The sequence below is a fragment of the Hydra vulgaris genome, chromosome 10 (assembly GCF_038396675.1).
Source record: "Hydra vulgaris chromosome 10, alternate assembly HydraT2T_AEP".
In the NCBI taxonomy this organism is placed as follows: domain Eukaryota; kingdom Metazoa; phylum Cnidaria; class Hydrozoa; order Anthoathecata; family Hydridae; genus Hydra; species Hydra vulgaris.
In genome coordinates this window covers 15,666,821-15,684,086 of record NC_088929.1, presented here as the reverse complement: position 1 = coordinate 15,684,086, position 17,266 = coordinate 15,666,821, and positions in this window count along the sequence as shown.

Here is a 17,266-nt window from a genome sequence, read left to right as displayed (position 1 = left end):
TACCATTTATTGTTGAACCTACTTTACACTCTGAGAAGATTTCATTTAAGATATTTTCAGTATAAATGCTATATAAATGTGGCGATAGAACAGACCCTTGACGCACCCCTTGTGACAGACTGACTTGATTTGAGGTAATTCCCTGGTAGGATACGTTAGCAGTACCAGAGAGATATAGCAATGTGATTGTGTTTACTACAGATAAAGATAATTTTTTTTGGAAGTAGAGCTTCTCAAATAGCAAATCCCAATTGCAAGTATCAAACGCTTTATTTGCATCTAAACCGCACGTATATAGTGGCGTGCTATTGTTACTATAGTGCTTAATGGTTTCGCTCAATAAAAATTCTGCGTGGAGTGTAGAACTGTTTTTTTTTAAACCAAACTGATGGGAGTGGCTATCTATTATATTAGGACATAAATGCAAGATTTGATATTCTAGAAGTTGGTAAAGATAGGTAAAATGCTAATTCCACGGTAATTATCCGGATTATTAAGAGATTTTTTATATGACTTAACAAGTGGAATAATTGTTGAAGTTGATAAATATTTTGGAACCTTTCCATACGTTAGAATGCTTTTATAAAAATTAGCGAGCCACAAAAAAAGATTGTTACTATGAGAGTGTTTTAGGTGTTCAGCACTTACCCCACAGCTATCTGGGGACTTATTACTATTTAGTTGTGATATGCAGTTTATAATATCAGCTGCTGTAATAACTAGTGAATTAGGCTCGTTACTTAAAGGTGGAAATTGATGAGGATTATGGTCATTATTTGTAATAAGCGGCGTATTAAGTATAGATTGAAATAGTTTTCTAAACTCTTTAACGATATTTTTATATGTTTTACGATTTATTAATTGTAAATAAACGAGTTGTTGCTTTAGTTTTGATTTTACGAATGTTGTCCCAGAACTTCTGAGGACTAGTAGTTCGTAGATTTTCAATATTTATCGTTTTTTCATGGATCTTTTTGTTATGGGCTGCTTTAACCGCTTTCGAATGTTTTTACGAGGAAGGATGTATCTTTTGTATGCCATGCATTCGGGTGACTTATTATATAAAGATTTTTGTCATTGTTTAAAGTTAAATGAAAGATTTTCTTTGCATTTTTTAAGTTCTGTTGTCCACCACGGTTTTGAATACTTACCGGTTTCGCGTTTTTTAAAGCACTGCTTAACTGCTAATAAAGCAGCATTTTTGATCTTTTTGCATGTTTCTATTAACTCTAGTTGAATTCTTTCCTCGTTGAAGGTGTAGTTATTGAAAGCTATAGGGAGATTATGGTTATATATTTCGATAAAGTCTTTGTTATTCCATGCATATTTTGGAATATGAATATATTTTTGTATTATGCTATTTATTACGGTTGACAGATTAGCATGTGTTACAACGATACTTGTAGCGATTGGTAAGTGATCGCTAAAATTAAAAGGCGAAGGAGCAATAACTTTGGTACTTGAGTCATTTTCTCATTCCGTCAACTCCGTTAGTGAAATTTTGTCCTACAGCTATAAAAACGCAATTCTTGTACAAGTAACATAAAAAGCAGCACCGTGGGTAGTAATACTTATCGTTAATATAAACTAGCATTTTATCGGATATTTCCAACTAAAATTTAAACTTATGTGTGCACAATTGTTAATCAAAAATGTCCACTCCGTAGATGTCATGCATCAAGGACTATATTGTTATACTCAATAATTTTTTTTCTTTTGTATTAAGGCTAATCGGGGACATAATTTGGTGCTTTAGACATGCTAATATATGGTATTTTAATAATGTATTAATTTGCACCTTATCCTGATGTAGCTCTTGTCAAAAACTTGCTGTCCCCACATTTTATGTCCACTCCGTTATTACATTCTAAAATAGTCACAGGTTAGTAGTTTTTATTTATTTACTAATTAAAATAATAAAAAAAAGTCCAATTCTATGAAATTTATTAACATTTAAAGTTATATCGTGCTGCAAGCATTATTTATATAAAAACGAGAGTCTAATTACCTTATTTTAAAATATTATTCTTATTCGAAGTCTACTCCGTTACGCTTTTTTATTCCGTAAAATTACAAATTTTTAATCGCGTGTTTTAGTACTCTTTAAATCTTTTGGACAATATAGCAATAAAAGATTTTAAAGATGTTTTCCAATGAGTAATAATGAAATATCATTGATTATGTATAATTATGTATACTCCGTTACTGTCAACTCCGTGACTTCTACTTAATAACGGAGTTGACAACAACATAACGGAGCTGACATCATGAAGATAAAAAAAAAATCAAAAGCTTTAAACTAAGCTATTTTCTGCATTAAATAAACACGTCAACCATTAGGGACTTACTGCAGCGATAAAATATGATTACCTTGCAGCGTTAAATATGGTTACCATATGTACGCTGCGTTCTTTTACTTTCAAGTTATTGTAAGAGTAATTTGTAAGTATTTTAGTATTAGGATTTCATTTATTGTTTAGTTTTTATTTACATTTGACTCTAATACGTTTGGCTTTTAAACTAAATGTAAATCTTGAAATATATTTTAATAATAATAAATAAATAATAAATAAACCAAAAGAAATACAACTAAGCATATAACATAAAAACTTCAAAGAAATCTCGTGCTGAAATTCAGAAAGCGTTTCGGGACAGACAATTAGAAAAAAATGCAGACATATTTCGTGAAAAAGAACGCAAATGTTGGCATATGCGGCGTGAGCAGAAGCAGGTTAAAGTGATATCAGAATTATCAGAAAGAAAAAAACGAATTGTTCGTCGTTGTTGGCGCGTCCAGAAAGCGAAATTTAGAGCTGCAAAAAGAAAGATTGAAACATCGTTATCAGAGTCACCGGAACGCGAGTTTAGTAGGAATAACGAACGCTAACAAAGAGGTAGAGCAAAGGTTGCTTACCGAAAAACAAAGGCTTATAAAAAAATACAAACATTAACGGACGAGTTGGAAACGGCTAATTGTTCCGCCCAAAAATACAAAAATCGTTGGGTTCAGGCTTAAAAGTTTCCTGCCTGGTTTACAAGCAAATTCACCTACAACCACTGATAGATCATCTACTTCTTCTGTAGAAAACGGTTTTCTTACAAATGAAACAAGCAGGATGTCAAATTTATTAGCAGGTAATAAAACCCCAAACTCTTCTTTTTCATCAAAAAGTACAACTCCAAACAGCGAATGCCATCGTGGTAATGCATCGCTTGATGCTGAAATACAGGATTTGATCAGAGAGTTTCTTGCACGTGATGACAGTTCTAAAATATCAACTGGAAAGAAACAGACTGTAACAAAAGTAAAGATAAAAAACAAAAGAGACTACTACTCGATTCTTTAATAAACCTTTATGAAAAATTTAGCGCGGAATATACGAGAAACAACATTTCATATACAACGTTTACTCGTTATCGCCCATTTTTTGTCCACAAACCGTCGGCTAAAGATAGAGATACATGTTTGTGCAAAAACACGAGAACATACAATTACTTTGTGATAAACTTATTATTCTGCGTGTTTTAAAAGAAAAAAATATTGAAGAAGTAGTGAAACAAGTTTGTTGTAGTACTGATAGAAGAGAATGCATATTCAGAGAATGTAACATTTGTTTTAAGTCTCGTGTTCAATTTCAAGCAAAAGGATTGCTAAAAGATGAAAGTACTATAGTTTGGTTCCAGTGCGAAAAAGAAAAACAGGAATACGAAAAGATGGGAGAAAAGAAAAAAACAAATGTTATCAGGAAAAGTATGAAGCGTGGAACACTTAAAGATTTTAAATTAAAATTCTGTGAATCAATTCGAAACAAGCTATACAAGCATGTTTTTATAATAAGACACCAGTTCAGAATAAACAAACAATTAAAAGAAACAGTAAATGTGAACGAAGCTGTTATACATATAGATTTTTCTGAACTATGTGTGCAAGAACTTTGCTGCAATTCAATCTTCACATTTTGGAGCAAGTAACAAACAAGCTACATTGCATACAGGAGTAATTTATAAAACGGATGGACATCAGTCACAACTATATCCGACTCTTTGAGGCACGATCCTCCTTCTTTATGGGCACATCTGGAACCCGTGTTGATTGAACTCAAGATAGATAACCCACAAATTACAGATCTTCATTTTTTTTCTGATCGACCAACCAAACAATATAGGAAAAAGCAAAACTTCTTCTTATTCTCTACATTGATATACGAATTAAAATTTAATTTAGCCAGTTGGAATTTTTTTGAAAGTGGGCATGGCAAGAGAGCACCAGATGCGATAGGAGGATCTGTGAAACGTCAGGCAGATTAATTGCTTAATATGGGTTGTGACCTTCCAGATGCAGAAAGTTTATATAATTTTCTTAACAATGGACATTCATTAATAAAGTTTTACTATATTAAGGGATCCAAAATTGCTTCTTCTGACTCAAAATGTTCCAAAACATTTAAGGCTATTACAGGCGCTATGAAATTGCATCAGCTGCACACAGACAAAAAATTTAATGTTTTGTATCGAGATTTAAGTTGCTTCTGTAAGAGGGCTACAGTTTGCACATGCTACAATTTAAAGCGATATATGTTTTCCAAAAACACTAGCACGGTAAAAAAATATTTGTGTATTTTATTATTTTGCTAATTTATTTGTTTCTATAATTTTTAAATTTGTTTTAAGTACTTCCGTGAATTTCTTTTTAATATTGCAGAATTTTAACAGTGATGAAAGTATTACTTCGACCAATGCAATGGATGTCAATGATTACCAATTTCAATATTTAAGCAACAATATCATTGATCTGGTTAATTTCGATGAAAATTTGAATATCTTGTTGATTGAAACAAATGATGTTGTGAGCGACCACGACTTTCTTCACATTAATGATGTATGGTAATGACCCAGTAACGGAGCGGACAGTATTTGTACAATTTAAATCCGAAAAAGATTTTTGTCGAGTTAGTTTCTTTTTTTAAAGACGCTTTACCTTATTTAAAAAAACAATGTACTGAATTTATTTGTATACTAAGATTTTCCCTTTAATTTAAAATGTAACTTACACTGTTTTGCTTTTAAATAATAAATAACTAGCAAATGTCAGTAACGGAGCAGACATTGTCACATAAATTAAACTTTTTATGTCATTAAATTTGGCTAATATACTTAACATGTAGGCTGTAGTTATAATACCCAGTATATTTCATTACAAAAATAATAATAATTCACAGATGTAGTTACATTTATGTTACTTTAACGGAATGGAAAAAATTATTGGGCCTCATTACTTGATGATATCAAAAAACATTTAAAAAGCAGATTCGTGCAAAACCAAATCTATTTAGTACATCCCTAATGATGAAATTTAACGTACTTGGTAAAGTTTTATAGATTGTCCAAACTTTATTTTCATGCAACATTGGTTGCGACAAAACCGTCTTAAGAGAAATTGACTCATTTATAAAAGATAAGGATGACTCTTTTATAAATGAGTCAATTTCTCTTAAGACTTGATACGATGAGTTAGGGAGAGTTTTATGCTGAGAGATGTATGTTGGACCAGCGCCACTGGTGATATCGATAAATGAGAGCTTTTTTGATTTAATAAAATTAGTTAGATGATTGGAGAATTTGTTGTGTGTTTTATTATTACGATTCTCAGAATCGTAAACTGTCTCGGAATATGACTGAAAATCTCCAGCAATAATAACTTCACTTACATTTTCGCAGTTTTTTATGACTGACGTAATAAGGTTTAATTGTTGTGTGTACTTTGAAAGAGATTCCTTGTTATTTCGACACGAGGTAAGATACCGATAAACACTAGATTTTGACAATTTTGTTTAGAATTTAGATTTTGACAATTTTGTTTAGACTATTTTAGATTGTTTAGATTGTTTAGATTGTTAGATTGTTTAGATTGTTAGATTGTTAGATTTGTTTTTAGATTGTTAGTTTTAGATTTTGTTTATAGATTGTTTAGATTGTTTAGATTTTTTAGATTGTTTAGATTATTTAGACAATTTTGTTTAGATTTTGTCAATTTTGTTTAGATTATGATATAGAATTTTATGCTGATTAAGAGGTCTGAAAATCAACGGAAAGTGCTCTAATTCGACGTCAAAGTTTAAAAAAATCCCACTTTTAGCGCTAATATTCGCCATTTTAAAAATAACTACTGATGGATGTTTTACCCACTATAATTAACTCGTAATTAACGTGGTTTTTACGTTTAAAGGTAACTTAAATATGTTCATCTTGCGAAATTTGCACGCACAATTTAAAAAATTTTTTCGTGCTAAATAACAGAATTTCAATCAACCTTGTATTTAAATCTTGCTCCAATTTCTATTAGCGAAAGAGTCAAATTCGTTCATTATTGGTCTTCGAAGGGCCATGTTGCTTAATACTTTAAGTGCTGCAAAATGTTATTTTTGCTTCCAAAAAAGTGTTTATAGTTATCAACGCTTTTTTGAAAGTAAAAATAACATTTTATATGTTATTTTTACTTCCAAAAATTTTTTTAATTTATATGTTAGAGCAGGACTACCCTAACATATAAATTCAAAAGGGGGTTAAATTAAAATTTTTGAAAAAAATAAAAAAAAAGATTATGGTTTCAAACAAATTTTTTTAAATTGATGTTTTTGTTAATTGTATTGTCTAATATAAAAATTATCTAAATATATTTAATAAAAGTTTTATTTTAATTACATAACTCCAAAAAAATCTTACACCCCAGTTAACACAAAACGTTATCGTATAAAATAGCCACCAGATATTAATTATCTATTCATTAGTCCACATTCTGAGGTTCTTTTTATATTTCATTGGAACATTTTTAAATATCAACTTCAATGCTGACTGAGACCAGCTAAGTTTATTGCGCAAGATTAATGGTAATTAATTTTGATAAGATTTAGATAAAATGGCGAATATTAGCGTTTATAGTGGGATTTTTTTAAACTTTGACCTGAAATTAGAGTACTTTTCGTTGATTTTCAGATCTATATTTTTGTACAATTCTTAATCAGCATAAAATTCTCTATCATAATCAATCATTAAAAAAAAGAAGGGGGGGGGGGAGAAACTTCAGTAGCGCCGCCTTGGCTACCCTGCACCCCACACCCCAATTGGGGAGGAGAGTGGAGGGAAGAAGTTAATTTAGGGGGTTCTTTTCAAAATTTAGGCCCTTTTGCAAATTTAAGGACTTTTTTTTTAGTAACTCATAACAGAAAATTTTTGAAGGTTTTAAATTTTTTTTTTTGAGGCAAGATGAGTGGGAAATTGAAAGGGGGTGGGGGGTGGAGGAGTGGACTCCGACCTTTCCCACAAATAACCGAAAATTTTTTTTTGGGTCTGTCAAAAACTAAAATGTGTCAAAAAGTCGTATGTGAAAACTAATCAAGTGTGGATTTCTTTGAAAAAACGTTAGTAAAGAAATGGTAGCGGTTTCTTTTTTAAAGTTAAATTATTGTTAAAAGAGGGGTGAGATACAAATTGGTTTCCGCAAAGATTACACAACGCTAAATTTAATAAATTAACATAGCACTTTAGACATAATCATAAAACACATTTGTTATTATTTTATAATAATCTACTATTATGACTATGCTTTAGTTTGAATAAAAATTACCGCGAAAATGATCTCTAACTTTTATTTTCAAATAAATTTAGCGTTGCGTAATTTATGGATAATCCATTGTTTCGAATTGTTGAAACACTTCTTTGAAATAAAAATTTCTTAAAAATCAGTTTACTTTAGTAATGCTTTTTAATTTCAATTCATCAAAAAAAGTTTAGCAAAGTTGTAAGATCTTGAGAGCTATAGTTGAACTTTGAAAGCTTTTTTTCATTATGTATTTTGTACGATATTAATAATTTTTAATTAGATAAAAAAAATTAACATAGTATAATACAAAAATGGAAGCACAATTGAGAAAAATTAAAATAGAAGAACTTGGTGAATTTATCTATGTTAATCGAGCATCATATTAACAGTTGCAAGATTATTTCTTCGACAGGCGAATCGGCATATAACTTCTCGAGGGCCGAGGCTTAAGGTTGCTTTCGCTTGTAAAAGTTAGACCCATCTTTATTTATACCAATTGTACAAACTTTCAATTAAAGATCTGCTACCTCGTATATACTGACAGGATGGCACAAACTTTGATTAACTTGAAAACGCGCTTGTTTAATTTAGCTGAAACAGTATTTGAGAGGAAAGATGGTCTGTTGACAAGCATCAGTAACTTCTCGCTTTTCGGCTATCAATGCCGCTCTCATTGCTGTTGGACAGCCTGGAAATCAAACTAATCTCGCTGATGCAAATGTTTTTTATAGAAATGCATTAGGTTTGAACGCGGATCCAGTTTTAGTATTCCCCTCCCTAAACCCCAGTTTAAATATGTTGTTGCTGAGCTTCTCACTTTAGCTAAAGATTATGCTCTTGTTGCTTCAAGCTTAGGAATTTACGGTCTCACCGCATCTATGTTTAATTAGATAAATGCAATTATGTTTAAAAAGAAATACAACAAATACAAAAAACGAAAATTGTGACATCCGGCCGGGTCGCTTCTATTCGTTTTTGTAGCCGCTCAGCTTTTGCTTTTTGAAGCTTTTTTGCGGCTTCATTATGTTTTTTTATTTCGTCAAGCGATCCGAGCCCAAAAATCGCTTGGGCTCCGAAAAAGCTAACAGCGTTCGCAACAACTCCAAAAAAAATGGTACCAATACCACCCATTGTAAATATAACTATAAAAAGCATTGTTTAATTTATTGTTTTATTATAGTTTAATTGTATTATATTTTTCTATCCATTCATGATCTACTAACTTTTGTCCGACAACTTCTCCAAAAACAAGAAACATAAAAAACTTCCCAATATCACGCATTTCAAAATCGAGCTCAGTCTATTTTGCCATCTTTAACTTTACAACGATTACGGCAGCAGTAATAGTTCCAGCTCCCACAACAACGCTGTGATATATTACATCTACAGCCTGTTTTTTAAATGGATCTGGACTACCACTTATCATAGCAGAGACAGTAGTAGTTGTTGTTCCTGGAGTTGTCGTAGTTTGTCTGTTTGGTTTAGATATTACAACTTTTTATTGTATTATATAAAACTTATCACTGCAAATAGGAGTTAAATGTTACTCCATCAACTTTTTAAAGACACTGGTATTAAGCAATTGTAATACCACAGCTCGGTTTGAAGAAGTCAACGCTTTCTAAAAACTTTTCTGTTACAGTGTAATCAAGGAACTGGCGAACAAAGTTAACATTGTTTTTTCTAATCTCGGAGAATTTCATAGCTTAGTTAACGTTAGGAATGGGTGCAGGAGACGGACTTAAGTTTTGCATTTTAACAAATGTATAATTTACTTTTCTTTAGTATGAGAACGCAAAGTATTGAAGAGCACTTATTAATAGTAGGGGCAACAAATTCTGGTAAAACAGAGCTTGTGCTTTACCTTCTGGAAAGAAGACCAACCACTTGAATATTTTTAATATGTCCATCTATTGACTACAATAAAACTTATAAAAGTGGTGAGAGAATCGTTTACAACTAAAAGTTCCATGTTGTGCCTCCATTGTGGATCGATCGATGTAGCATGCAATGTGTTCTCGAACCTATCAGCACAGTAATCGAGGGGAACGAGTACATTTTCACTGTAGGCGACTGTATTTGAAAATGACATAGATTTGCGTAGGTCACCGCTAGCAAAGCTCGCCTTATCATGCTGCCACGTAAATTACTTTTTGTGGCTTCAAAGGTACAGTGATACATACAATGATACCCCGGGTTGTTCAAGACCAGCTTAGTTGCAACGGCATATTGCCGATGCAACTAAGGATCGGTCTTGCTTTAAAATGATTATAGAAGAAAACGGTCAACTTATAAGGATAAAGGATCTTTCTTGCTTTAAAATGATTATAGAAGAAAACGGTCAACTTATAAGTAATACTCAAATAGAAGAAATAAAAAATCAATTTTATTCTAAACCTTACGCCACTACTACTTGAGTTACTATAACTCTAACAATAATAAATTCAGTTTTGTTAGGTATTCTTACTCTATGCATAGCTTTTACATTTATTTGGAAAGAAATTTTTTTATAATATATCAAAAATTGTATGATGGAGTTAATTTTTGAAGATTTAGTAGGTGATGAGAAAATGGAAAATATACCTGAGTCAGAAATATATAAAGCATGGGTACAGGAGTTTCGAAAATGGCAACAATAACTTAAACAGAGCTTGTAAAAAGAGTTTTTACAATTGTTGATCATGAAGGATTAAAAGCTGATCTTGATAACTATCTAGTGCTTCAGCAAGCTTTATGTATTTTAGCTGGTGAGTTTTACCATCGATTTGGTATGTGTCTTGCACCACTTACTGTTACGTTATCAACAGCTACTCAAGCTGACGTTACCCGTCAATATTGAACTAATAAACAGCAACCTCAAGAAATTTATTACCATCCTAAACAAATAACAAACAATCTTGAGCAAGTAGTTAACAATAATCAATTGGAAGTAAACCATAAGGTTATTGATAAAAATGTTTCGTAAAACTCAAATTCTTCACTTGACAGATAACCGGTTCATGGGTCAGTCGGAAGTAACATACAAGCAGACCCTATGTTTACTTGATCCTATATATATCCTTGGCATAGATCAAAAATAAGAATAAACAAAATAACATGGAAAGTTGCTCCACCATTACCACAACAAACAATGTTTTATTAGAATTCAACAAGTTTTTTTGGTTTTTTAAATTTTTTGAGGTGCCCTAAGGAGTCTTTACGGTCTTATCACAGAGTAACACGGATGAGCATTTAATTGGAAGTTCAAGCCTCTTTACTAACCGTTGTCGCAAAACTTGCCCAGAGGTGGGTTTGAACCAGGGATCCTTTGTTTCTGAGGCAAGTGCGCTACCAGTGCGCCAGTGCTTAAGTTAATTCAGATAATGTGACATTTAACTAAAACATTTTTTGCAGGTTCAATCGAATTTGATGGCATTAAATCCTATGTTACTTGGAATGCAAAAAAAGTTTTGTGGAGATTGCTTAAGTCTAATCAAACTTTAAGTGAAGCTTTCAAATTTTTTACATCGTTAGAACTTTTAATTTTTTGTGAATTTATGATAATTTTTGAAACAATAAGTGAATTACTAATACTGTCTTTTTCTAATCTTGATTATCACTAAGTACTGCTAAGCATTTAGAAGTAAAGTAAGAGTTTATAAATAAAAATGAATGAAGCACTTAAGGTAAAATCTGAAAAAAGAACTTGCTGGGCAAACTGCTGCTGCTAAACGAAAAGAAAAACAACAAGCTTTGCTCTCTGAACTAAGTAAGCAAAAAGAAAAAATTTTAAAAATGGAAAAAAAAGAAACAAAAACGAAAGAAAAATTAGCTAAAAAAAACAACTAAAAAATTGTCTATTGTTTATTTTAACGATATTAATCTTACGCTACTATTGGGGTTGGAGCAATTGTTGTCATGAATTCTTTCATGCAAAAAAACAATAAGCAACAACTTACTGCTCCAAGAATAGTAAAAACAATGTCTTCACCAGCGCCAGCCAAGCGCTTGAACAACAACAACAAAAAAAATCAACCTTTAAAAGAATGCTGGAGTGTTTGTTAAACTAAGCCCGTCTCAAAGATATCTTTGGATATCTTGAAGTGTTTCTGGGAAATTGTTGATTTTTTTGTCTTCTGTTTTTTAGATCTCCTGGTCGACTAACTTTAAAAACGTTCGAAATTTTTCTTTAAGCGTGGTAAACTCTTCAACTAAAAGTTCACCATCGCTTAAAGCCCGAGTAATTAATTCTTGAAGAGATGTTTTGGTTCAGGAGCTGAAGTATATAACATGTGGCAGCGTTTGCGGCTGCCATTATATATTTTTTGAATCAAACTGAGTAAAGCTGAAATAATCCTACATCCATCACCAGCTGCAGCGAGCCCTGTGCTTACAGGAGCTCCAATACCAGTCCCAAAAAGACTGCCACCAATAACTCCTATTAATAAACCAGTTTTACCATAGCCAGCTACAATCATAGATAAACAAATTCCTTTCTATTTGGAATTCGTCACCGAGCTCAATAGCTCTCTGAACATATGACAGAGCAGTTTGAAATCACCAAGTCGAAGGAGTGTTTACTATAGGCTGAAACGGAACTTCTTCTAACAATGGAGCTGAAGCTGAAAATCCTTCGTTAATCTTTGGCAGCACCAGATATAAACGAACTTCACTTTTTTCCATTATTATTTTATCAATTATTGTCCAATTTGCAGCGATATTTTTCTCGAGTTTCAAATACAAGGAAAGCTTCAGAAAAAGATATCTGTGTTCCATCAGGTTTATAAAATTTAAATTAAAGTTGGTAAATGAGTTTAAATGCTTGCAGCAAAATACAGTTTAAATTTTGAGGTTCCCAAACTTGGTAAGTGCTCGTACCTTCAATTTTAAAGCGTAAAGTTTCAAATATTCTTCTTGGATTGCCTTGATTTGTTGCTGTGTTGCCAACTAATTTGTTTCACTCAATAAAACCAATAGAAATACTTGGAGAGCCTAGACCGCCTTGCCAAATTGTTTGTTCAGAGCAATCGCTGAATTTTGATGTCATTAACGGAATCGTTAATGTACATGTTCAATAAGCCCAATAAGCTGTGTGTGTTTGAGCAATCTTGTATTTGTAAGAAATACATTTGTTTAAGATATAACATAATAGCATAATAAGTTATAACTGTTATATTATTGCTAATTCGCTAGCAATCATTTAAGCGCTTGGGATAAGACAGTAATCAATTGATCGAGAAGCATTTTACATTATTGTTTGATAATTAGTTATATCATCCGTTATATTTTCTGGGCGGTGAATACAAGCTTCTTATGCGTTAATAAACTCTTAATAAGCTAAAATTGCGCTCGCGTTTCTATCTCCAATTATTGAGCTCTGAGTACTCAGTTGTGCTGATAAAAGGCAAATAGCGTATTCGCGAATAGATTCTGAAATAAATTGTTGGCCAGCTTTGGTAATACCATCCGTTTAATCTGGTACCTGGCCTATACATAAGCTAATAATGTGATGATCTTCTATTTTTCCGTTTTGAAGAAGTCACAAAGAATCATAAATGCTATCCGAATTTTTCATAACTTTTTATGAATTAAAAGTAAATTCATTTTTAACTTTTTCAAAGACCTCTTTTTTATAATCACATTTAAAAGGATTAAAATGTTTGAAAGCGTTACACTAAAACGCCATAAAAACGGTGTTCAGTTTGATAAATATGAAAACAAAATAAAGCTTTGCACAGCAGATAGCAAAATTAAGTAAATTAATATAGCTATCATCATTTGGAGTATAATTCTGAGTAAGCGAGGCTGCTAAAATGAGTTAATATAAAAACGTGCTTTTATACTTTGGTTTAAAGCTGAAATATTTTTGAACAAAAATAATAGGGTCAATGTCAGTAATAGTTAATGGGCATCGGCTTGCTCCTCTAAGAGTGTAATAAATTACACCACTTAATTTTACATCTTCAGTTTTAAGAATGAATTTTGGACTTTAATGCTCACCACTCTAAATGGCTTGGCTCTAGTGTCAGTGATTCTGCAGGCATTAAAGCCCACAACTTTTGGCTTTCTCAATCCCTAACTCAAATGTCAACATTCCAACTCGCTTTCTAGACAACCCGAATCATTTACCTTCTCTACTCGACTTATGTCTTTTTTCTGATCCTAGTCAGTGCTCAGCTTCTCCACATTCACCCTTAGGTGCTTCTGATCACAGTTTGATTTCTCTAAAATTAATATCTCATTCTTCTTCATCACCTGAATCCCCCTATTTTCGTACCTCTTACAACTACAGTAAAGCTGACTGAGGCTCTTTCCGTGATTTTCTTCGTGATGGCCCTTGGGTAGAAATCTTTTGTCTTCCTGTCAACAAATGTGCTTCTTACATAACTTTTCAGGCTTTCAGATTCAGGCTGGCGTGGATTCTTTTGTTCCCTCTCGACAATTCCAGGTCAAGCCTCACTCTCCTCCATGGTTTTCCTCACACTATGCTGCTGAGATTGCCAATCGAAATCATTATCTACATATTTATCAGCAAAACAACTCTCCAGAAAACAGACGTCTGTTTATTATTGCTAGAAACCATTGTAAATAGGTTTTGTTTAATGCCAAAGCCCACTATTCTCAGGTCATGAAATCTCGTATCTCATCTCAAAAATTAGGCTCTCGTGACTTCTGGAGAACCTATATTAGTATTAATAATAAGGGCAAATCTTTAATTCCACCTCTTTTGTATGGTTCAGACTTAGTCACCTCACCTAAAGATAATGCTAAATTGTTTGTTAAAAACTTTTCATCAATATCATCTCTTAATTCCACTAGTTGCGTTCTACCTGATATTGCCAACAAACAGATTGATCCATTACTTGACATTCATATCACTCCAGCATCTATATCTAAAGTGATTTCCTGCCTAGACTCTTCTACAGCTTGTGACCCGGACAACATACCTGTTATTGTCTTGCAGAAGTGTTCTCCGGAGCTGTCGTCTATACTCTCAAAATTATTCAACAAGTGCTTATTAGAGCCTTGTTTTCCAGCCTGCTGGAAAGCGACATCTGTTATCCCTATCTTCAAAAATTCTGGAGAGCGATCTGATTCGTCTAACTACCGTTCCATTAGTCTTCTTCTTATCATAAGCAAGGTTTTTGAATATTTAATTAAAAAACACTTAATTTCTCATCTTGAATCTAATAACTTACTTTCTGACCATCAATATGGATTTCGATCTTCTCGTTCTACAGCTGATATGCTAACAGTATTAACTGATAGGTTTTATAGTGCATTAGATAAAGGTGGAGAGGTTAAGACCATCGCTCTTGACATTTCAAAAGCTTTTGATAAAGTATGGCATGCTGGTCTTCTTCATAAGCTTTCTTCTTATGGCGTATCTGGCAACATCTTTAAGATTATAGAATCCTTCCTTTCCAATCGTAGCATAAAAGTTGTCCTCGATGGACAACACTCTTCTTCTTATTCTGTAACTTCAGGGGTTCCTCAAGGTTCTATCCTTGGCCCTATACTCTTTTTAATTTACATTAATGATCTTCCAGATATTCTCACATCTAAGGTGGCATTGTTTGCCAATGATACTACCATTTATTCTCGTCGTGATAAGAAACCAACACCCTCTGATTGCTTGGAAGGGGCATTTAAGCTTGAAAAGGATCTCACTTCTGCTACAGCATGGGGCTCACAGTAGCTGGTGAACTTCAATATAGATAAAACTCAATTTTTTTCAGCCAATTGTTATCGCAATAATTTAAATCTTCCTATATTTATGAACGGTGATGTACTCGATGAGTCATCAAGTCTTCATCTTCTAGGAATAACTCTTACTTCTAATCTTTCTTGGAAACCATATATCAAATCAGTTGCAAAATTAGCATCTGCTAAGGTTGCATCTCTTTATCGAGCTCAACACTTTCTTGCTTCGGATTCTATTCTCTATCTCTATAAATCTCAAATCCGGCCTTGTATGGAATACTGTTGCCATATCTGGTGCGGATCTTCTAATGATTCCCTTTCTCTTTTAGACAAGGTGCAAAAACGCATTGTAAACATAGTTGGACCTGCTCTTGCAGCCAACTTCTAACTTTAATTAGTGGTTTCTTGCAGCTTTGTTGGAAGCGAAGACGTTAAAAAAAAGAATTTTAAAAAAATTTCTATAAATGGGAGTGTTTCCCATGATTTCTTATCATTCACTGTAGCACCGTAGTGCATTTGCAAAATGCTCAAGTATTCTTTTTTTTTCTTTCTTTTTTATCATCCTCACCTCCATCTCTATCACCACCGTCTCCTCCATCTCCACCTTTATCTGGCTTGTCACCACCTTTATCTTTGTTTAGCTTTTTATTTTCTTGTGTATCATCAGAAAATTTTTCTATTAATTTTACCACAGCATATATTACAGTTCCAATTATAAGAAACGCAGCGTAAGGTCCACCCAAACCTATTTATTATATAACTATTTGTGCCAATCAAAGTTTCTCTTACTCTACAAAACGTATCACACAGGCTGTCTAATACTGTTTTAGATTGGAGTTGTAAAACCTGATAATTTTCCTGATTCTTAAATAAAGTTTCTCTTGCATCCTTTAGTTTCTGGCTTCATTAGTTGCTTTCAAACCTTGATATTGTTTTTTAGCGTTTACAAATCATTTATTTGCTCTAAGTAGTTCATTTTACGATTTGATTATTCTCTTTTCTAAATCTGCAGTGACTTCTTTACTTACAGTACAGGCATTTTTTTCTTCTTCCAAAAGATCTAGTTGTTCCTTAAATATTCCGAATTTAAACTTTTACTATTATAATCATTAAAAACTCGTTAAGCTCAGTTAATCTCATAGAGTTACTGTTCATCAAGGTATTTCACAATCTTTTTAAGTTATTTTACATTATCTAACGCTAAATTATTTTTTGCTATTGCATCAACCAATTTTTCTATAATAGATGTTATTTCCTCTGTTCTTTTTTTCCAATTAATACCATTCTCTTCACTAATAGTCCGCAAATATTCAACAACATCAGTGAAATCCTTTGGTGTAACTTTTTGACCATCCACATTTTTAAAAATATTTTTAAATAAATCTTTTAAATCTTCAAAAGCGATAATTGCTTTTGCCGTTATAGCCTTTAAAACAGCAAAAGCAATTTATTTGTTATTAATTTGGTTTATTTCGAAAAAAAGTTATACCTAAAGCTTTAAAATCCTTAACTGTTAGCTTTAATGGTTGCGACCATTTTCTGTCATTATTCCAAGTTAAAGTAGTAGTTCTAACTGCAATACCAGGTATGTATTGAAAAGAAATATCTACTCCACTATCTTAATCAAATGCAGTGTCATTGTATATATAAATCTGCTTAAAATCTGGTTTAGTTAATTTTAAATTGTAAATTAGCGTCGTATAATATTGTCTTGCTTTATTAGTAACTTTAATAGTATCACCTTTTAAAACCTTCAAAGGTGTACTATTCATTTCTGATATAATATTTTTGAGAACATCGATAGTTGTGCCCTGAAATTTTTCTAATGCTTCTTGCATATGTTTTTTACTCTTTTTGAATTTCACTTTAATCAAAACTGACATCATTATAGTCGCCTTGGTTAAAAGGGAGCATTTCCGAATCACCCGAATAACCCTATTCATCTCTTGTAAGAAATAGAATTTCTTACGGTGGAGCAATTTT